Consider the following 23,835-nt stretch of genomic DNA (forward strand, 5'->3'; position numbering starts at 1 on the left):
TAGTATGTGAAGTGAAATTCAACTCTATTTATATTGTTATTTTATCCTGGTTTTAGAATCATTAGGTTCTATAGTATTGATTCTAGGAAATGTGTTAGGACTTTCTTTATTCTTAAATTGTGTTCAAGTTTTGTAGTCAATTTGTCTATTCTTAGTTTTTTAAGTGCAGGAATATATATAAATTATCTCAAGCTTGATGGTATTATTGTTGAAATCTACATCCCTACTAGTTTTTTTCCTGCTTGCCCTATCAGTTTCTGGTAGAGGAGTAGTAAAATCTTTCTCTATGATGTGGATTTCTCAAATTTTTTCTTTTGTGTTTTTCTTTTAAAATTCCAATTGGAAGTTGTTATGTATAAATTCAGGATTGTGATACTTCTTAGTTGATTGCTCCTTTTATTATTACTATAGTGACTCTTTTAAATCCCTATTACAACTCTGTCTTTAAATCGTATTTTGGACTCATATTAATATTTTAAAACTATCTTCCTTGAGTTTCTCATTTCCTTGATTTATCTTTCTATCCTTTACTTTCAAACTTCATAGTTTTATTTTAGATTTTCTCTTGTCCCAGAATAGAAATGGAACTTGTTTTTGTGATATATTCTGAGAATCTCTCTTTCAATATGCTTATTGAAATATTATTGATATATTTAGACTCATTTTTTACCACAGGACTTATATTTTCTATTTACCACATTTTATCATTGTATCCTTATTTTTTCCTTCATTATATTGGATTGAAAAAAATTTACTGCCTTTTGACTCACCTTTGGTTTGGAAACTATGGAATATATTTTATTCTTTTAATAGTAACCCTTAATTTTTAATGTGCATACATAGTATATATTTTTTCTGACAATATTTGTAATTACTCAATATTTCTTTCTTCTGAATACATGACCTTTATGCATTAAAAACCAATCTTGTAGTTGTTGCATAGAATTTCACTTTCAACTTTTTGCAAAGATAAGGTTTTTTTGAAGAGTTCATTAATTTGCAGAAATATATTGTAAGTTTCAGAACTCACCATTTTTGTTAAATCTCATACCTTCCCTTTATGTTTACTTGCCTTTTGGCTAATACTCATTCTTCTAATAGTATTTTTAGGAAGGATATATGGGGAATAAATTTACTTAGTCTTCATATAATGACAGATATCTTTATTTTACCCTCATTATAATGGTTTAGCTAGACATGAAATCTTAGGTTGACAGTCACTATCTCTTAACATTTCAAAAAATCATGCCATTGTCTATGGCATTTACTACAGTATTGAAAAGTCTGTCTTTAGGCTGTCATTCATTTGTATTTAATCTGTCTTTTCTCACTCTAAATTTTAAGCGATTTCCTCTTTACTTTTGATATTTTAAAATTTCACTATGGTGTGTCCAGGTATGTTTTTATTTATCTTACTGAGGATTTGTAGTACATTTTAAAATGAAAGATATGTATTTCTTCAATTCAGAAAAATGCTCAGCTTTTATCTTTTCAAATGCTGCTTTTCCACCATTAACACACTTGCATATTTTTGGTACTTCTTTAACAGATGTATGTTAAGAGACACTCAATTTATTCCCCAGTTCTATTAACCACTCTTTCATATGTTTTAATGTGTATATCTCCCTTTAGTACATTTTGGGGTAAACTCCTCAGGGATATCTTCACATTTATTATCTTTTGTATTGTAGCCACTGTAGACCTTATCCAGTTGGTATCATGTTATTTCAATGGCTATTTCAGGATTTTCTAATTGTAGTTTAAATTGATTCCTTTTACGTATCAGTCTATTTGTGTTTCATTTCTTCCTGCCTCATAATTCTTTGCCTGTTCTTTTTAGTCACATCATTTCTTCATTTACTTTTGTGAGGCAGTTCATTTTCTTCCAGAGTGAATTTATGTTCTGAAGTTTAATCTTCTAGGCTACGTTCATAGCGTTAAATTATTTTATGGGGTTTGGAATTTACTTCAGTGGGAAGTTCATTTTTTGTTTTTGTTCTCTCTCTCTTTCTCTTTGCCTACTCTTCCCTGTCTAGTTATTTCTGAACCCATCTTTTTCAGCCTATTCTAGCCCTGTGGGATTGAATAAGATTTCATATTATAGATTACAGGCCTTCTGTTCCAGGGTAAATTGAGGCTATTACAGTTCCCCCATAGAGACAGTGGATGATTTTGTTTGGTTCCTGGGACTTTCTTTGACTATTACACTAGGATTTTCTTGTTCTTTCTCCTGACTTATATCTCTTATGTCCTGGTTTCCGTGTCTTCCTCTTTCTTGGTTTACTCCCTTATTTCACTGAAGCATTTTTATCTGTTTGGGAAGGAGTGCCAAGAGAGGTAAATTTTGGAGAACTTCCCTTTGTGAAAATGTCTTGATTTTACTCTCATGTTTAATTGATAGAACCTTATGTTGTTGTAGAACCCTATGTTGGAAAAAATTTTTGGAAGTATTTAAAATTTGAAAGTATTATTTCATTTTTGTCTGGCCATTTGTATTATCAATGAGAAATCTAATTCTATTTTATTCACAGTCTTTTGCATGTGACCTATTTTTTCTCTTCGAAAGATTTTAAACTTTTTGTATCTTGATGTTCTGAATTTTACAATGATGTATCTTGGTGTAGTCATTTTGATGGGCATTCAGAGAGTAATTTCAGTATGGAAATTAATGTCCTTCAGTTCTGGGACATTTTCTTATAGTTTTTACTTAATTTCTTCTCATTTTTCTTTTCTTATTTTCTGGAACTCTTAATTGGATGTGAGATTTAAATTTTTTTATGTCTCTATTTTTTAATTCTAAATTTTTTCCTATTTTGGGGAGACTTTTTTTTTTACAAGTTTAACTTTAAAACTATTTATTAAATATTTAAGAGCATACTTTTAATTTTCAAGAGTGCTTTCTTGACCTCAGTGCTTTTTCATAGAATTTTTGCTCTTCTTTTGTAGATAACAATATGTTTTCTTATCTGTCTGGGGATATTATAGTGCTTTTGTTTTGCTTTCTTATGCTTGCTGCATTGACTCTTTCTCTGCAGTTACTTCTTCTGTTTCTGATATTTCTTTTTACAAAAAACAATCTATATTTTTGGAGGCTTTTCTTAAATTTCTGCCTATCCTTGAGTCCCTAAAGTTCATATTTAACGGTGAGGCACTTAAACATGGATTGGATTGCTTATTTGATTGAAACGTTGATATGGTGGGCTTTATTGTGGAGTCCTAGAGTTTTATTGAAAGACCCTAAATGTCAATCTCTATGAGCATTTTCCTTGGTTTCTTCCATTTCACGAGCGGGACAGTGTAAAAAGGCAGTGGTGTAATTTTAGTCTACAAATGGGCTTTTTTTTTCATTTAAATCCACTGTATCTGTTCCCTTTGTCCTAAGGACAGTTCCTTTTGCCCATCTTTAGTTTCTTGGTTTTGAGAAATGTTGGCCATAATGGTGATAGGATCAATTAAAGTGAAGACCTATGGTCTTTGGAGATGTTTCTCACTCTCAGTTGCATTTACTCAGTTGATTCAACCAGTAAATGCAAAACTGACTCTCAAGATAATGTCTTCCTTTTCTGCTGTGGTCTCATCTTCCCTTCAGGTTTCCTCCACTGTTAGGAAATCAATGAAATGAAAAATGGCTTGACTATAGAGTCCCCTTCAGCTTCCCTTCTTTCTCTTTGTACCAACTTAAAAAATATTTTACTGTGTAAAATGTAAAAATGCAATGCATATACAAAAAGTAGACAGAATTTTATAACAGTCCCTTCTACACCCATCTTCTGGGGTCAACAATGATCAATTCAAAGCCAATCTTATTTCATCCATACCCTCACCTATACCTCTGCCTCTTTATTTTGAAGTAAATCTTGGACACATTATCAATTTCACCTCTAAATATTTCAGCATGTATCTTTAAATGATAAATTAAAAAATATAATAATATATACATTACACCTAAAAAATTAACATGACTGTTCTTAATGTCATCAGATATTTTCAGTCTTCAAGTATCCAATTGTCTCATACATCTCCTAAGTGTGTTTTGCCTGTTTGCTTAAATCAGGACCTAAATTACTAACTTCCACATATAGTGATTCATTGAAATGCATTTTAGGTCCCTTTTATTCTATAGATTTCTCTTCAATCTCTCTTTTTTTTTTTTCTTGCAGGTTGTTTGGTTGAGAAAACAAGTCATTTGTTCTGTGCAGTTCTCCAAAGTTCATAGCTGATTTTATCCCCATGGTTCAGTTTAATATGTTCTTCTGTATCTCCTGTGAATTACTAAGACACTTCATAGGTACTCTTTTGTTCTTCCATAGTGCTAGGTTTCCTCTCTCTCTCATTTTGATATTAGCAGATGCCAAACATCTTTAATTGCCAACCAAAAGTTATTTATCCTTCCTCCTTGCTAGTTAACTACTGTTTTTTTGCTCAGGTGGCAATTTGCCCAATCCAGGTGAATCATGATTGATTTAAATCAGTCACAACAATTTTGTTTTCCTTTTCTACTTCCTTTGGTCTAGAGGCAAGTATGTTACTCAGTCCTGGCCAATAAAATATAAGAAGTTTATTGGAACAGATTTTTCTCCATGATAAAATAAGACAGAAAATTTTGCTTCCATCTTTTAATATTTCTACATTTTTTCAGTGATTTCATGTTCTTGCTTTCTATACTATCTCCCTTCTCTTTAAGTATATTTAACATGTTTATTTTAAATTCTTTGTCTGTTCTAATAATTCTTCTTCAGATAGTATATGTTTTTTGGTTTTTATATCTTTCTGTGAATTTTTCTTTTCATGTGTCTTGGGAGCTTGTTCTTCTCTTTCAGGTAATATGTATTTAGGTCAGGTTGAAAACTAGGCCCTAGTTAGTGTGTGTCCATCAGTGTGTGTCCTTTGGTGTGTGAGTTTAAGGAGAGAGGAGTGAAAGAACCCTGGAGCTGAGAGAACAGGTACCACAAAGCCACTGCTGATCACTGTTGCCAAGCCATTCATCCAATCACATCACGAGCAACTATTTCCTTTTTGTTGATTAGCCCTAATTCACTCTAATGATTCTTGTTTCTTTTTTCTTCTTTCCTCTTAAAGAATTGGTTAGTTTCTCTGAGCAAGAGCAAGGCAGGTCAGACACTTCTGATATTATTTGGTCTTAACAGATAAGATTTCCAGCACTTTCGCTTTATCATTAGTGACCATATAATTTTTCTTTTTTTAAAACATTTTTTATTGATTTATAATCATTTTACAATGTTGTGTCAAATTCCAGTGTTCAGCACAATTTTTCAGTCATTCATGGACATATACACGCTCATAGTGACCATATAATTTTAGAACAATCTAGGACACTTTTGACTGAGAGTGAGAGCTAGGGAAAGCAGGTATAAATCAGTGCTTTCCAGGGCAAACTGAGTTGTATGGTCCCTCTATTCAACACTGATAAACCTTGTGTCTGAAGGTAAGGGCAGTTCTCTGTACCCTCTGGCACTTAGCAGGCATTCCAAAATGATTATTGAACTCTGGGCCACTGTTGTAATTTATATTATGATACTATATTTATCTCCTCCATCTGTCTGAGGCTTTCTGAATCTATTCTGATAGCAATTCTAGCTGTGTTTCTGTGTACCTTTACATTCATCCACATGCTTTCCTCTGCGTTTTCAGCTTCCAAGTGATATCTTTCCATATATACCTATAAAGTTTTAAAATAGAGCTTTCCCTCCTCCTTTGCATTTAATTCTTTCCTCTTGAACAAATTATGCTCTTCCTATTGTTGAATTATATTCTTAAATCCTTTTCTATCATAGCTCTCCAGTGTTGCCTCACCACCTTGAAGTTTTCTAATGCCAGCAGGAACAAGGCATGTAAAAACTAAATGAAAGGTTATTGGTTCTTTTTAATTTCATAATTATTTCTCATTTATTCCATCTGACATTCCAGGATATGCTTTAAGGACCTGTCTTCACACACACCCCACTTCCCCAACAAATGATGTTAACAAAACAAAACAAAACATGAGCACCAACATTAACACAACTTCAAGACCTGTGAGGCATTATATGGCAGTATTAAGGCATATGCTTATTTAAAACAACTAAACAATCATCTGGATTTGGGTTTGGTTTTTTCTTTTTTTTTGAGGAGGAGTTAGAGAAATTTGCAGGTGGCTGTAACTTGGAAACTCTAGATAAATGAGCCATAATAATCTACCCTTACAAGTTCTTATGTGTGATTCAATGATATTAACATGGTGCAGTGCCACTGGTCTCACAGAAATTAGGTTTGCCCTTTTTAAAAAAAAATTTTTCACAAAATATCAAATTAATTTAGGTAGTATTTAATCTCCACCAACCAAAAAAAAAAAGGGAAAATCCTATACTTTAATTATTTTAAAATTTTAATAAAATGTACTATACATACACAAAAGTATACAAAGGAGTATATATAACATATATATGTACCACGTTTGTTCTTAAAATAAATATAGTTAACAAGCATTCAATTCAATTCCGTCTTTTTATTTTGTCTAAGGCCCTGAGTTTTCTATGCTGTGTGTTCGCATATCCTCAGGATACATAAATTCTTAGAAAGAATTAGATATAATTGGGGACAGGGAGAGGTACCCTAAAACATTTAGATAAGGCCAATATAGTTTACATAGGTAAACATTCTTCACAGTTGAATATACTATCCACTGAAAGAATTAAGAAAGAGGGACTATATCTTTAATAAAAAAGTAATAAAAAGGGCAACATGTCCAAATTCTCCATCATCTAGGAAGTGTAGGTTGAGAGGAAACTGCAGGGATGCATACCCTAAAAAAATATTTCATCACCTGTCATTGTGTCTGAAATCCCACCCTTGTGATTGTTCTGATGAATCATGAAATCTTTTAGATATTCAAGAATCTCCCATGGAACTGATGACTCCATGAGGGATCATGTCTTACCATTTGCACAGTTTCTCATACATAATAAGTGTCCAAAAAGATGTCTGCTAAATAAATATTAAATGACAAACATTGCAGAGGACATTGGAAAGGATAATACTCGAAGCTCATATTTAACTAATGCTTGTTTGATAGACTGAAGAGAGTCATCAACTTATATTTTTTTGTTGTTTCTTTTTCGTGTTTGTTCTTTTTTATAATGAAGTGTAGTCAGTTAACCTATAATTTCTTAAACAAGAAGTGTGACTATTTTCAGCTAGATCACCTGCGCTCTTGGTACCTCTATTTTCCCAATTCTGGTTACACTTGATGATAGTTTTGGGGATAGGGAGTCTGGATTTGAGAGATTAGCAAGAAGAAGGAAGTTATTTTTAAAAGAATTGTTCTCACTTAATTCTTGAATTATGATTATCATTTGTGTAATGCTTATGATATACCAAACTACCTATGACTTAAAGTGTGCTTACATTTTTGTAAATGCATATGTAAGCTTGTTATAACTTTATTATTGGTATGGTGTTATCTATGATCCAAATGTGTGAATCTCTAGGGTGAAATGTAATTTCCATTTTATATTAACTATCTTTGTGAGGTACAAAATATTCCAGAATTGTTTAAGCTATGCTTCAATATTCTCTTCTTTGTATTTTCTCTTTTCGCTATCGTCTTTCCTTCTTTTCTGTTTCATTCCCTTTTATATGCTAAACTTAACATTCTAAAAGGAGGGCAAGAGAGATGGACGGAGGCTAGGTGATACACATGGAGGAATTAAAAAGAAAAGAGACAAGGATGGGTCCGATATAAACACACTAATTTTTTCATAACATATATACAATATTGCAAGATTTTCTAGGTGAAAATGCAGTACAAGAATAAAGTTGTAATGTGTGTACTGCAGAGGAGGGGGTGCAACTTCTTAATCTGAAAAAACCCCAAAACTACATCAAAACACAAAATAAGCAACTCCGTTCACAGTTCCAAATATCGTCGTCTGTTTTTGCTATTTTTTAAAAAAACTATCTATCCTCTCTTCCTCTGTGATGCGTGCTCATGTCTGACATGGAAACCAAGACTAGAGAGAAGAGGATGATGTTTAATGTAATATTAAATCCATTTTGTAAACATGTTCCTCATTCCGTACTGGCATTCTTTTCGGCATTTGTTGAAGATTCCTCTTCGTGTGTTTTATACAGGCGTACAAGTACATGATATATGAGAACATCTAATGTGGACTGCCGACCACTCATTTGCTTTTTCCAGGAGGAAATCATGTAAATCAGTAGACAGTGATAAGAAAATTCCTTAAAGGTAAAGTGAGGTTTCCTTTGCGTACTTTTTATTAAAGGAGGGAGAAAATCTTGTGTATGGTTATATGTGGACATTTTCAAAAGCATACTCTAAGACACTGAAAAATGTTTACGATAAACAAAGTTTTTTTTTTAATCACAAATGGCATATATACTGCCTAAGAACATACGGAACATAAAAAAATTGAAGATTAAAAACTCAATCATAGTCCCACTTAATATTGTGGCATATCCCTCCGCCCGAGTCGGGTCGTTCCCCCCCCCCCCCCCCGGTTCTGCCTTAACAACCCCCGCCCCCCCCCAACTCCAGGAAGGTAATTTATATACAAAAGTGAGGTCAATTAAGAGGGTTAATTTCAGAAATGCTTTAAAGGCTAGAAGACGAGCCATACTGGCCTTTGGGAGAAACTTAATTATATTGACCTCTTTGTCCAGCCCTGTGTGTGATGTGGAAGATTCCTTTGTTAGGGGTGAGAGCCTCCCTTGTTGGAACGATGGTTTTCAGATCAGTTATTAAATATGTACATGTTTGGAGTTCAGTGTCTTCCAGAGATGCCTGTGGCAGTTTCCTTCATTGACCTGGGCTGCAATGGTTGCCAAAACCTGCGTGTCAAAAGCAAGGGGGTGGGGAGACGCCATTTGCAAAGCCGGAAATGATTAAAATCTCAGGGTTGAGACCATTCCCAGTCAGCAAGGGTTTGCCAAGAGCACAGTTCCTGCTTCTGGTGTCTACTCTGGAGAGCACAGAGTGGAGGTGTGTCTCCCATTCCATTGGCAGTAGGCTCTCTCCAGCTGCTGGTGAGCCAAGGGGTAGAGCGAGCCACTGCCGTGGCCCGCAACGGGGCAGCGCGCTACTTTGAGAGGTCAGCACCGAGCCCAGCTCAGTGGCCTAGTCTCATCAGGCTGAGGCGCGGACCCTGTCGGCCTCCGTCCTCTTCCGCTTGCCTCAGGTGCAGCGCGGATCCCTCCGCCGCAGCGAGCGCTCCCGGTAGCGCTGCGATCGGCTTTTCGGCAATACCCGGATGGAAGCATAATGGCCGCCATCAGGGACTCGCAGGCAATGGGGACCACGACAGGTATTCTCCGTGAGCGGGACCGCCCAGACCTGTTAGGATGCCGGGACTTTTAGAGAGCCAGCTAGTGGGCAAAAGGCGAGCTTGTGGGGGCTGCAGGGTCCCCCGAACCGGCTCAGGGCTCCGCCTCTTGTGGTAGGAAGCGTCTGTTAAATAGTCCCGGCCATTCAGCGCTTCCGCCTAACTTGTCGCAAAGTTTTTTTCGAGAAGTCGGTCCTTTTCTTGGCGCTCTCGCAAGCTGCTAGAGCTAACTTCCGCTTGTTAGCTTGGGCTTGCTATACGTCGGGGCGTTTTGAGCCCCGCACTCTCCCACAGCTCAGGAGCTGGAGCGGGAGCGCGGCGCTGTGTGCCTCCGCGCGTCCGAGGGGCAGCCGAGCCCCGGAGGAAGGGGCGGATCGGGCGCGGTGTTTGGGACCGAGCGGGGCGCGCGGCGCTCGAAGCACCCACTCGGCGCGTACCGGGGCTGGTGGAGACTGCATGGGCATCCCTCAGACCGCACCCCTCGAGCTGTAGGTTCGCAGGCCCACGGCAGCCCGACTCGACGGCGTCCCCGTTTTGCGTCCAGTCTGTGGTCTTTGGAGGTCTTTTTTTTGCAGATAAATGCTCAACTTTCTGGCGCGCGCTCCTTCCTCCAGAATTGGCCAAGGGCGCTCTTCCGTGCAGACCCCAACCACACCCAGTGGCAGATGGATTTCTTTGTAACTGGCTTTTTCACTTGTAGGGTACATTTTGAGTCTGTTCTTAACATGATGGCCTCATTGTCAAGTAGACAGTCTCTTCCTAGATGGTAGTGATTATTGAAATATATAGGGTGAATGAATGTATGGTAAAATGTTGTATGTCTTAAGTAGACCGAAGAAACAGCTATGGTAGCTTTAAGGTTCAGAATGCAAAAGTTAAGGTTCAGTTTTGTTTTGGTTTTAAATTTGGGAGCATTTAGTGCTTGAGAGCTATTTTAGCGAAAACATGCATTGGTTATGTTTGGATATCAGAACTTCAAAAAACCCTCGAAAAATAAGTCAGTGTTTAAAGAGTTCATAATGATGTTGAACTTTTTGTGGTTGTCACAATGATGAAACAAGACCAAACTATATCTGGGTAGGAATTTCATTGACTTTGAGCATCTGTGTGTTAGGCCTCGTTTAGTGATGTTGTTAATTTTTTTTTTAATGCAAGAAGGGGTCTGATTTGAGTGTACTCTATAAAGTTATTGTCCTCAAGTCGAACAGATAGGAACCATCTCAACTGATTCAGTGAGATACCCTAATTTCAGAGTTTAACTGCAAATCAATAGAAATGGGTTCACTTTCTTTAAGCAAAACTGTAATTTTCTGTAATTCGTAAAAACATTGCAGTATATTAACATTTTCAGGGTGTTAGCATTTCATGAATATGGTAAGCATAGTAGACCATGTTGATTTTTGTTAAAATTTTCATAAATAAGATGAGTCCCAGGTCTAGAAAATTGACAAAATGGTGAAGAGGGGTAAAATGTACGTATCTAACAACCTGTCTTGCACATCCAAATTTTTCCTTATTTTTGCTGCGAAAGTAAGTATAAATATCAAAAACGTTTTATGTCTGTTATTTTTGGAAGGATAAAAGGTCAGCAACCACAATGAATGCCTACTATGTGCAGTGATAGTGTACGAACTTTTAAATACTTGAGATTTTAATCATCGCACTTCAAATCCTCTCCTCTCCTCTCTAGTAATGGTATAGTGTACTGTGATTCCAAAGGTTTTATATGTTGGAACATTCCGGAAGGGATACGTTTTAGCATAAGTCTGCACTTTTACTTTAAACGTGCTCTTTTAATGTACTTTTATTGTCTATTTTTCTGTGTGTAATTGTTCTTACTGAAGCATTGTGTGGCGTATTTCACCTAATACAACTTCTTTTTTTTTAAAATGACTTGAATCTTGCCTAGTTTCCTTTAGTTACTCTGCTAAAATTTTTTTTGGCCAAGCACTGTAAACAGAAGAAAAAAGAGTTGAAATTTTTCTTATATTTTTTACCAGCTGTATAGGCTGTGAGTATTTCAATTCTCTTTGGGGTATTGACTTCACATGGTGAGCAGTTTTCATGGGGTGTTAGATGTCTGAAGTGAGTAGCATTGTCGTAGGGTATCTGGAGTGGAATCAGATCCAGATTCTAGTTCTAGCTTTGTGACTTTGGACAAGACTCGTTTTCCCTATCTTGTAATAAAAGAAGATACTGAATTAGATTGATTCTAAGTTCTCTTCTAAGCTTTGAGTTTTGTGACCTTTGTAAATTTATGACATGTTATCACTGGATATCAATGATAGGTTATTTGTCTAAGTATAGAGAGGTGTTTTTTTTTCCTTCTAAATTTATACACATACATTGACTATGAAGCATAATTGAGTCAAAAGTTTAAAGTCATTTTACTGACAGTTTTTGCAGTCAAAGTTTTAAAATCTTGGTCTTCATTTCCAGATATCATCTCTTCTTTTGATCACTGTTCCTGATTGTGGCTTTGTCCAAGCATTAAATTGTGTGCCTTTTGTTCCTTGAAGAAAGAGGTATGGTAAAGATCGAAGTACTATAGTATATAGTATATTAAGTAGTGAGTTAATGTGTTTTAATACTGGACAAAGTAAAATAGCTGTGTATACATGAGTTTTCCAAAGTTACAGTTTTATTTTTGGCCTAAGAAAATAAAATACACATCGGTTTTCATTTTAAGTAAGCAAAAAAAGTAGTTTTTGTTTCATTGTTTGTGTTTTAATATTTCATTAGAGATCTAAAGATGATTTTAACTGTATCATCCTTCTAAATATAAAGATGGCACTAAGGGCTTCTGGGTAATAAATGATGGAGATAAATATGGTAGGAAGATGCTTTGAAGCTATATAAATACCAGAAGAGTGTTTCTGTTTTCCTGTAGTAAGCACAAAGTAATGCACTTAAAGAAAAATTACCTAATGTATATTTGTATTGTGATTAATGGTACCTACTTCTGAGTCAGAAAAGGGACTTAGGAATCGCCATAGAGTTATGACTGATTTCCTGGAAATAGTCATCTGAATATCTTGGTGTGAACAAAAAGAAGGAAAAATACCTGCCAACAAATCCGTGGTATTATAAGGAAAGTTTTGCTTTCAGTGGAAGATGTTGTACCCTGGTCAAAAACATGGCTTATCTACCCTTGAAACACAAGTACCTCTTGCTAGTTGTGTTGGATAGGTTTTGGGATATCACAGTATTGTGTATTTCCTCTCCCCAAATATATGCCCACGAGTATAACCCTAAATTAGGAAAAAGATATGTATGTAACTACTATAATAACTGACATGGACTATACCAACTTAAATTATTTTAGTAATCACAACCTTGTTCTTCTGTGACTTTACTGACAGATGGATTTCTTGTCAGGCCATTTTTCACAAAGACACACATTTTAAAATTTTATTCAAAGTTAATGTCTAACAACTACGATAAGTAGAGAGCAACAAAATTGAGTTTGAAATACCGGATTATCATTTATTTTCATTTACCTGTATCATTTCTTCCTGTATAACACTGATCTCTTATCATAGGAGATTCACATGGGTACTGTGTTGCTCATGAGTAGAGAAAGTAAATGCTGAGTGCTAGAGTTTTCTTTATTCTGTTTGAGACAAACTACTTAAAAAAAAGTAATATGGTGAAGAATGAAAGCTTCAAATGTAATGAAGTAAACAGAAGGCTGTTACATGGTGATTGACCAAAATGATTTGGGTTATTCTAGCTTAAAAATTGTGAGTCAAATCTGACTAAAATTTTAAAATCCTAATTGGTATGACTGTATGGAATAATATCAGAATATTGGGATGCAGGCGCATGACTTGAAGCTTAGGAAAGTTAGGTGGGTTTCACATAGGTCTCATTTGAAGAAGTGGTAATAGCTAAAAACAAACATTGGCTTTATAGAAAGTCAAATAATTCTAAAATAAGGTGAAATTAGCACCGTTGCCTAATTAAAACTGGGTTGCTGGAGGCTGTGGCTGGTAGTAGGCATATATATGTATGTGTATTGTTTTTGTCTACTCAGTATCTGTTTGGGGAATCATCCCTCCCTTCTTATGAGTGATTGGTGGCTTATCTTATCAGTCTTACAACCCAAGCCTAGTCATCCCTGTTGCAACAGTGATTGCCTGTTACTCAAGCAGAGCCAATCAGAATCCTTCTTTGAAATTTATGTATGAATGTTAGGAGAAAGATGCTCCCTTTTCTCTAACATTGTTAACATGGGAAGATGCTAGTGACCTTCTTTTCCCACGTGTATGGGACCCCCATCTGCAGGAGGTGAAAGTGAAGCCATATAGAGATGGGAGATAGATGGAGATAGAGTGCTGCTTTCAGTCCCAGGAACCATGGTATGAGGTAAATATGGTTATCCTTTGATTCTGTCTGCTACTCTTGTGTCCTTCCAGTCCCTTGGGTTGAAATTCCATGTATAAATTAGTTTGAATTGGATTGCAACAGAAAACATTCTGATGAATATGTGGCCCTTATGAATTTAAGATCTGTAGCTTCAGGCTGGTCATTCACATTCATCCACAATTTGCCCTTTTCCTCTACCTTGTAAATGATACCCCTTATTCATTCATTTATGCATTCATTCGTTATACATGTATTTCTTCTTTCCTTCATTCAACCTATACATATTTATTGAGTACATAATAGTATATATAAGTATTGTGCAACTGCCTGTATAGTCATGGATTATACATACTAGGCTGAATGGATGGTAGACTTTCTCTAATACAGCACATTTTTATATACTTAGGTTATACAGATCAACAAGTGTGTGCTGAGAATAATCAGTGCTGTACTTAGCATTTTAGTAATATGTAAGAATAGGAGGAGTTCTTTGTCTTCAGAGTGCTTAAAGTTTAGTTAAGGAATCCAGATTCATGTACATGAAACACAACACAAACAGCTAAAATAGACAAATGAATGCACAATTGTATAGTATGGATTTTAAGTCTGAATTCTGATAGGAAGGAAATTAGTGAGGGTTGGCCCAGTCTAGGAACTAGGTTTCTTGAAGGAGGTATAACTTCAGATAGATTTTGATTTATGAACTGGGTTTTGATAGGCATAAAGAATAATTTAAGAAAGGATGGAGCTCAAAATGATCAAGGACTAATCCAAGATGGGGAGGAGATTAGTTTGATTGTAACAATTTATATTTTGGGGGAGTGAGAGAGAATGGGAAGTAAGGTTGGCTGTTTTAGGTAAATCTGTGTAAGAGGCATTTGGAAAGCCAGGCAGAAATTTCACTTCTTTCTACTAAGGTAGAGATTTCTTTGAGTGAAATGTTTATATTTCTTTCAGTGTGATGCCATTTTTGTGATGTGAAGATATAAAATAAGTATAATCAAGTGGTGTAAATTTATTTGTTGTGGAAAAGATCTTGCTGCTAATATCCACCCATCTGCCTTGAAATTAAAAAAAAAAAAGAATTAACCTGCAGTGCTGTTCTGTGTTTTATATGTAATTAGTTTATTCTTACCTCCCCCTTTCTGAGAGATCCCTTAGTACAGTAGCAAAGCCATAACCCTTGCCTAGAGATAAAGCCAATTTAAAACTAGTGTAGCAATACTTTTAAAAAAAACATTTTAAAAGAGATAAGGAATGAAATTAATGTTTGATTACTCATAGAATATTTTTTTTAAACTCCAGATATTAGGAATGATGGAAAAGTTAATGTGTCATTCTCTCATTAAATGCTATTGTTTCATAAGTCTTTGCTTATCTTCTTTCTTCATAGCCAGTTATCTGGTCCTCAACTCAGAGTTAACAGTTGGAGTATTCCGATATACCAGGGTTGGCAAATTTCTGCTGTTAAGTGGCCAGGTAGTATATATTTTAGGCTTTGTGGGCGATACAGTTTCTGTTGCAGCTATCAGGTGCTGTTATAACACCAAAGCAGCTATAGACAATATGTAAATGAATGTACGTGGCTGTGTTCCAATGAAACAATTTATAAAAACAGGCAGCAGGCCAGAATTGGCCCACAGACTGTTGACTGTAGTTTGCCAACCCCTGTCGTCCACTTAATGAGGCGTTTCTCTCTATATCCTTTCACAATGACATCTTCCCACCTGCTGACGTCTTTTTCTTCCTCTCTGGTAACTGTAGATGAATTGTCTTTGTTATTTTCTCAGTTCAACTCTTCCATTTGTTCGCTAGATTGCATCTCCTCTCATCTGCTGAAGGACTTTGCTATTGCATTTCTTTCTCTCCTTCATCATTAATTTTAACATTTTTACTGGATCATTCTTATAAGCATGCAGTCATACTGTAATTTCTCCTACCTTTAAAAACAAAACAAAAAAACTATTCCACTTCAACTCCTCTATCTCTTGGTCCTTTTTAGTAAAAGTCATTGAAAGAATTGTCTGTACTGTATCTCTACTTTTCTTCCATTTTCTCTTTAAATTCATACTAGTGAGCCTTTCTCTATAAATCCACTGAAACTGTTCTAATCAGTGTGACAAGCGCTCTTGACATTAAGTCCAGTGGCCAATACTCAGTCCCCATCTTACTTGACAGAGTTGATCTTTCTGGTTCTGGAACCGCTTTCTTCGCTTTGCTTTGAGGACACCACTCTCCTGATCTCCCTTCAGCCTCACTGCTTATTCCTTTCAGTCACACCAGCTCTTTCCTTCTCATCTTTTTTCTCTAAATGTTGTAGTATCAAATAGCTCAGGACTTGGACTTCTCTCTTTGTTTACTTACCCCTTGGTGATTTTATTCAGTTCTGTATACAAAAATACATTCACACACATATACACACACACTAATAACTCCCCCAATTGTATCTTACACCTAGACCTCTGTATTCTATATTCAGTTACATATTCCACATTTCCACTTGGATGTCAACTAGATATCTCAAATTCTGGATGGCCATAACTGAACTCTTGGTATACTTTCTAAACCTACTACTCCTACACCATCTTTTCTGTCTTAGCAAATAGCAATTCATTTCTTCCACTTGGTGAGGTCAGACTTAGAGTTACCCTTGATATGTTTCTTTCACTCATAGACCAAATTTAGTCTGTCAGCAAATCCTATAGGCTCTGTCTTCAAAATAAATCCAGAGTCTTGCCGTGCACCACTGTCTCTGCCAGGCCCCTGTCACCTCTTACCTGGGTTATTGCTGTGTAATAGTCTCCAACTTGGGCTCCTTGCTTCCACTTTTACCTCCCTCTGATACTGTGTTCTTAACATAGCAGCCAGAGTGATCTCTTTAAAAAACAGTTCAGCTCATGTGACTTCCCTCTCTACCCAGAATGCTCCAGTAGCTCTCCTCATTCCTTCTCTGACCTCATCTCCGGGTGCTCTCCCCCTGTTGCTTTCTGTTCCCATCATATAGCTTTCTACTCCCATCACTCCCATCATATCCTTACCTGCTTTATTTTTCTCCATAGCGCTTTTCAAGTTTGAATATATTATGTAACTTACTTACCTTATTATCTAAATAAACCAGTAGAGTGTCAGCTCCATGAGGGGAAGGATTTTGTCTTGTTCACTGCTGTATTCCCAGTGCTTAGAACAAAGACTGGCACACATTTGGTGCTAGCTTCAAGCCCAGCTCTGTGCCAGTGGTGGTGGTATAGCAAAGAGCGTGACAGGTATAGTCCATATGCTTATGTAGCTTTTATTCCAGTAGTAGAGACAGATAGAATATCAACAGATAGAATATCAATTGACAAATAAATAAAATATTGCCAGAGGAAGAAAACTGTTACAAAAAAAGAAATACAAGAGGCTAAAATAGAGAAGTTTTTTTTGATTCATCTATTTATTTATATTATTTTTAAACTTTTTTTATTGAAAAATAGTCATTTTACAATGTGTCAAATTCCAGTGTAGAGCACAATTTTTCAGTTATACATGAACATAGATATATTCATTGTCACATTTTTTTTCTCTGTGAGCCACCACAAGATCTTGTATATATTTCCCTTTGCTATACCGTATAATCTTGTTTATGTATTGTACATATGCCTGTCAGTATCTACAAATTTTGAACTCCCATTCTGTCCCTTCCCACCCACCCCCACCTTGGCAACCGCAAGTTTGTATTCTGTCTATGAGTCTGTTTCTGTTTTGTATTTATGTTCTCTCTCTCTTTTTTTTTTTAGACTCCGCATATGAGCGATCTCATATGGTATTTTTCTTTCTCTTTCTGGCTTACTTCACTTAGAATGGCATTCTCCAGGAGCATCCATGTTGCTGCAAATGGCATTATGTTGTCGGTTTTTATGGCTGAATAGTATATACCACATCTTCTTTATCCAGTCATCTGTTGATGGACATTTAGGCTATTTCCATGTCTTGGCTATTATAAATAGTGCTGCTATGAACATTGGGGTGCAGGTGTCATCCTGAAGTAGGGTTCCTTCTGGATATAAGCCCAGGAGCAGGATTCTTGGGTCATATGGTAAGTCTATTCCTAGTCTTTTGAGGGATCTCCATACTGTTCCACAGTGGCTGCACCAAACTGCATTCCCACCAGCAATATAGGAGGGTTCCCTTTAGAGAACAGTTTTTTTGTTTGAGAAAGGGATGGTTTATAGAGGAAAACCTTTCTGAGATGCTGACATTTGAACTCTGACCTAAAAGATAAGAATCTAGTCACTTGAAGAATGGAAAAGGGAACATCCCAACCCAGGAGTAGCAGGTGCCAAGGCCTGAGATGGAAAGAAAGGAAAGGAATTTTTGAGGAACTGAGAGACTATCTGTATGGTAGCTTGCTGGAGTATATTTACAGATGGGGAAAGTGGCATAAGATGAAGCTGAAGAGAGAGATCCAGGACCAGATGTCACTGTTCTTTCAGGCTTTGCAGGCCAAGAGATTACATTTTACTTCTTAAGTGCTTTGGGAAGCCTCTAAGGAGTTTTAAGCAGAAAACACTGTGATCTATTTTACATTAAGAAGATCCTGTAGAGAGAGGATTCAGAGAAAGGTGGTGGGCAAGAGGGAAGCATGAATGCCAGTTAGGAAGACTTGTTTTAATCCAAGTTAGAGGTGACAGTGGACTAAGATGCTGACAGTGGGGATAGAGAGAAGAACTCAAGATGTTTTTTGGAGATGGAATTGACAGGACTTGCTTATGGATTAATATGGGGAGTAAGAAAAGAATCAAGAATGATTGCTTGATTTCTGGGTTGAATAACTGGGTGGACTGTGGTGTCATATACAGGGTTTCCCCTGCTATGTGAAAGTGGCGTTTCTATGAAACTTTGTAAGCCAAAATAGTGTAAAACGTAGAAGCAGTTGCCTTAGACACATCTTGCTAACAGATGCACAGAATAAATCAAGGTAAAGCATAGATGCTCACAGACACAGTTTAAAGCTGTGGTAGCTTGATGTTGAGGGGCTGAGTGTAGTTCTGGGGAGGGAGCTTGACTGTGCCACTCACTACTTAGAGTGCGCTCTGCCTCTGCAATGGTTCTCTGTGAAACAAATGCTGAGTGCTATTTTCCCCTATTGCTTTTTTTCACAAAAGTGAAAATCCTCTTTAGATTTCTCTTGGTTAGCGAAAACAGATTCTAATGTAGGTCTTCTCCTAAAAGTGAAGTGGTGTAAAGTGAACTTTTGAAAAGTTGGAGATACCTTTACTAAGATGGCGAAACCTGGGGAGTGGAATTTGTTTTCTGTCCATAGAGACAGGTGCTTTATCCAGCCAGAGAAAAATTGAAAGTCTTTATTATTTTGGCAAGCTGAAAGGAAACGGATTTTATGTTGATACATGTTCTCCCAATCAAGTAATAACAAATCTTTTGATTCTCCCTTCTGCCCGTGTGTTCTAAAATCTTACGCAAAAGCTGCCTACTCTCCCTAAATTACTGCCAGAGCAAAATGACAGGCAGAAGAAGAGAGGAACAAGAGATGAAAATAATTTTTCTCCTTCCCGTGTTAAATTCAGTGGTCTTTATTTCATTTTGGACAGATTAATTCTGATTTTTCTCTCAATTCCTATATATTAAAAATGTGATTTTTGACTCTGTGTGTGTGTGCTTTAAATCTAATTCCATTGCACCAAGAAAGTTTGTGATCTGTAGCATTGATATAAAGTGATTTAATCTGAAATCATAGGAAGTTACATATTTGAGTTGAGAATAAAAGAATCATTGAATTAAGAAGCTATTAGGTCCCTTTGTACACAATCTTCTTGGTTTTTATGAGGGATAAATGAGAAATATAAAATAGAACTTGTCTTTAAGAAGCTTGTAAGTTACCTTGGGAGGTAAAACTTAAAAATGAAATGGTGTAACTATAGAACAGTTGATAATAAAGGGATGAGCAATGGCTATCCTTTAAATGGATATTCAGAGAAGGGAGAGATTAGTGTCTGTTGGAGAAGGTTTCATGGCCCTATAGGAGGTAGAATTAGGAAGGAAGTTTGACCAGAATTGAATTGAGAGAGAGAAGGGGATGACAAGCCTGGTGAAAGGACACAGTATGAACAAAGGTAAATAAAGGTATATGTGGGGGAGCAGAAAGCATCTTACATATTGTGTGTATGTGTGTGTACAGTGAGCAGTCAGTTTCAGAAAGTAATAAAGAAATAAGATTCACCTGAACCAGGAACTACTTCTGTATTTTAATTTTTGGTTTTAAGCTCCTTCATAATTGTATACCAGTGTCACTAGCCTACCTGAATGGTATGTGGCTGACATGTATATTAGCATTTTGAGCATTTCTATATCTGTACTTGATCACATTTGCAACTTCACTTTTTCTTTTTTTTACATTATAAAATTTTTTTCATATTGAAGTATAGTTTATAATACTGTGTTTCAGGTATACAGCAAAGTGATTTGGTTATATATATGTATATATGTGTACATATGTGTGTATATGTATACTTTTTTTTTTAAGGTTTTTTCATTATAGGTTATTATAAGGAACTGAGAATAGTACCTTGTAGGTCCTTGTTTATTTATTTTTATATATGGTAGTGTGTATCTTCACTATTTACATTTTTAGAGCATTTATCATATTCCCAGTTTTACACTTGTCTTATTATAACAACTTTTTATTTCACTTTTCTGTGTTTAAGTTGCTCATTAGACCATGATGATTTGAAGAGAGCTGGCTTTCAATACAAATTTAGACGAAGTTTATTCTTTTACTTGTCTAAAATATAGGCATTAGCTGCGGTAAACTTTTTAAAACTTGAAACAGCTACAAAAAAAAGTAAGCCCAAATGGTTCCAAGTCATGAAAAGATGGTAGTTATTGTTTTGAGATCTCTAAAATAGGTTCTGCTTTGAAAATAAGAGTTTTGGTTTTTTGAGTGTTCCAGATCCTTTTAGGCAGAACCTTGTATTTTTCAGTAAGCATTTTCTGTGCATGCTGCTTTGTTCTGTCTCCAGTTGTATATTCATGTGACATTTTGCATTCAGTTAGCTCTGCAGAGAAGAGGTTGATGACTCAAGGAATGCGCTAGTTATGAAAGATAATGACTAATTAGTTTTCCTATCTGTGTAACGTGGCAAGTTAAATTACTGAGCTACATGCTGAGTTACAAGTAGGGCTAAACTGAAATCAGAGCTTTTTAGTTCTTTGTCTAATGTATAAGCAGCTAGAGTGTTGTGAGTAGCACGTAGATTCTTCCTTTTTGTACCTTTTCACTAAAGACTGGAATGTCTTTGCTTTTTAATCTGCTGTAGAAAGCAAACAACTCTGTAGGGATGGTCTTCCTTATCCTTGGCATTTTACTTTGGGAATCATTTTTTAAAAAATTTGTGTGTACCTACTCTGGTTCCTAATGCGTGCTAACACTGCCAGTTCCCTGATTCCTCACTTTTTATTTAGATTGCCACTTAGTCCTCTTAATTTTCTCACTTCTATTTTTACTGTTTCTCCAATATATCAAAAATACTACTTTTATAACTCTCTGCTCATGAACTAACAACTGTGGCTCATTGTTACCTTCCATTTCAAGTCCAAATTTGTCCTTTATAGTTTTCTCACTTAACCTTCTGATTATACATTCTCTGTGTGATCTAGATCCTACAGTTCTTCCAACATTTAAAAAATTGTTTTTATGGTCTGGATAACCTTTGCTCCTTTCTTACATGTTTAAGTTCCACTACTCGTTTAAAGGATCATCACGAAACCTATTTTTCTGTAAAGTAAACAAAATCACTATGGCTCTATTAACTTAGTATCTTAGGTAAGAACCTTTGGTTGTTAAGTAATAAAATTAGCTTAGGCTAGTTTAAGCTAGTGTAAGCTGAAAGCAGGAATTATATTAAGGATACTGAATTTCCTAGAATTCAAGGTCAGGAACATACAGGCAGGACTCCGTAAAGACTTGTGGTAGTGATATTGCCCACTTGGTTTCAGTTAGGGTACTTAGGAGAGTTGATTCTCTCCCTGTTGTTGTTTTAGTTTGGGTTTTTTTGTTGTGGTTTGGTGTGGTTTGGTTTGGTTTGGTTATGTCATGTCATGCTGTCATTCATTAAAAAAACTAACCTGTTATCAGTAGTTTAGAGGGTATCTTTTCTTTCTTTTTAAAATTTTTATTTTATCTGTTTTTAAAATTGATGTATAGTCAGTTACAGTGTGTCAATTTCTGTTGTACAGCATAATGTTTCAGTCATACATATACATACATATATTTGTTTCCATATTTTTTTCATCAAAGGTTACTACAAGATATTGAATATTGTTCCCTGTGCAGAAGAAATTTATCTGTTTTTATATATAGTTAATATTTACAAATCTTGAACTCCCAACTTACCCCTTCCCACTCCCTTTGCCCCCAGTAACCATAAGATTGTTTACTAAGTCTATGTTTGTACAAACATGTACTCATGGGATTGTTGCTTCCGACATAAAAATGAGGATCTTCCCTGCTAATTTAAAAATGTGTTACATGCCTTAATCTGCAACTTCTTTTTTTGAAAACTAAAAAAAAATCACAATATCTTTCTAAGTCAATTCAATATGTATACCTCTTTATATTTTCATGTGGGTATTCTGTAATTTATCATTTTCCTATTCATAGACATTTAAGTGATACTGATTATACATCTATATTTTGTGCTTTTATTTCTGTAAGATAGATTGTTAAAAGTAAGGTTTATGGGAGTATACTAAGAAAATGTGAAGGAAATTGATTATTTTCAAGGAAAGCATAAATTGCCAAAAGTTACTCAAGCAGTAGAAAACTTAAAGATCCCAGAAACCGTAGAAGAACTTGCAAAGATTGTACTGTCTAAAAATCTAAAGAGGTACCAGGCCCATATAGTGTGTTTTCACAGTCTATGTAATTTTCAAGAGCAGCCAAGTCTCATGTTTAGTGACTTATTCCAGAGCAGATGAAATGATGGAAGACACCCGATTCATTTATAAATTCTTCATAATACCAGTACCAAAATTGTTAATGATAGCATCAAAAAAGAAAATTCTAAATAAAATTTTGTCAGATGAAAGCCAGTACTTTATTAAAGAATAATATGCTTACGTAATGCAAGTGTAGTTCAATATAAACTTAACTATTTATTTCTTTGTATAGTATATAGGAAAAAAATCAAATTTAGATTGGTGTTACAATTTTTACTTTCTTTTATCAATATACCAAGATTGGGAATCATATTATTAGTTGAATGCCACTTGTTTTGTGTATAAAATACATGTAACTTTTTATTTGCATAACAACAATGCACACTTAACTGCTGTTCTGGTGATGCCAGCTCCCTTTACTTACTTCTTAGGTAACCTCATGACTCTCAAATAAATTGTTAAATAAACAAAAATTTTCTCTTTATAGCGTGAATTTATAAAGTATAGTGACACCTAAAGTGCAGTTCTTCATTCTCTGAGTACTGTGTTTGCCATTAGCTTTGTAGCTGTTAGTCTTTTCTGTGGTGGTGTGATTGGGTACCTGTGTGTTGGTAAGAGGAGTGCAGCGTTGCATGATACCTGTTTTGTTTAATTGCACCGTTAGTGTCTACATTCATCAATTTTGTACTGGCTCAAGTTTACTATTTTGAGTTTGTTCAGGAAAAACTCAGTTGGTTTACCACAAAGTTACTTGCTTTGTTTGAGAATTTCAAGTTTCATGGCTTTAGGCCACTTTTTGATAAAGTTTCATAATGATGTGGTCTAGGGACAAAGAGGTTGTCATTCTTGCTACGTCCATATGTAAGCTGTTTGCTTGTGCTATGATAAGAAAGTATGCCAGTGTGGAAGCCCTAGTAATCCAAGGACAACACTTTAAGAAACACTGACCTAAGGATAACCAGTAATATAAACATTTTTATGTGTGTATTCTTGACTTTTTACTGAAAATTTGTATGGGTCCATGTGTCAGTTTGTCCATCTATTCTCTATCCATTTATCAATAGTTAAACAAATTAAATCCTAATATGTCTACTGTTTGTTTTGTTTTTTTCACCACTTACTGTGTCTTAGATATCTTCTTATTAATAAATGTGGCTTTACAATATTGTTTTAAAAATTGAATAATATTCTATTG

At 35.6% G+C, this 23,835-nt stretch overlaps 1 protein-coding gene across 13 annotated transcripts in view; it reads left to right on the top strand.

Annotated features, from left to right (window-relative positions):
- Positions 1-23,835, top strand: part of ZNF518A (zinc finger protein 518A) — an 80,965-nt gene that overhangs the window by 18,883 nt on the left and 38,247 nt on the right. For 5 of the 13 annotated variants that reach the window (XR_012077523.1, XR_012077522.1, XR_012077524.1 and 2 more), the window contains exons 1-2: positions 9,148-9,320; positions 11,778-11,863. The gene's annotated coding sequence lies outside the window, so the exon portion shown is untranslated. Of the gene's footprint in view, positions 1-8,163; positions 8,246-9,147; positions 9,321-9,569; positions 9,831-11,777; positions 11,864-23,835 lie in introns of those variants that run through there. The other 8 variants (XM_072971696.1, XM_072971698.1, XM_072971700.1 and 5 more) reach the window with 5 other exon arrangements.

This window comes from Vicugna pacos, chromosome 11 (genome assembly GCF_048564905.1).
Source record: "Vicugna pacos chromosome 11, VicPac4, whole genome shotgun sequence".
In the NCBI taxonomy this organism is placed as follows: domain Eukaryota; kingdom Metazoa; phylum Chordata; class Mammalia; order Artiodactyla; family Camelidae; genus Vicugna; species Vicugna pacos.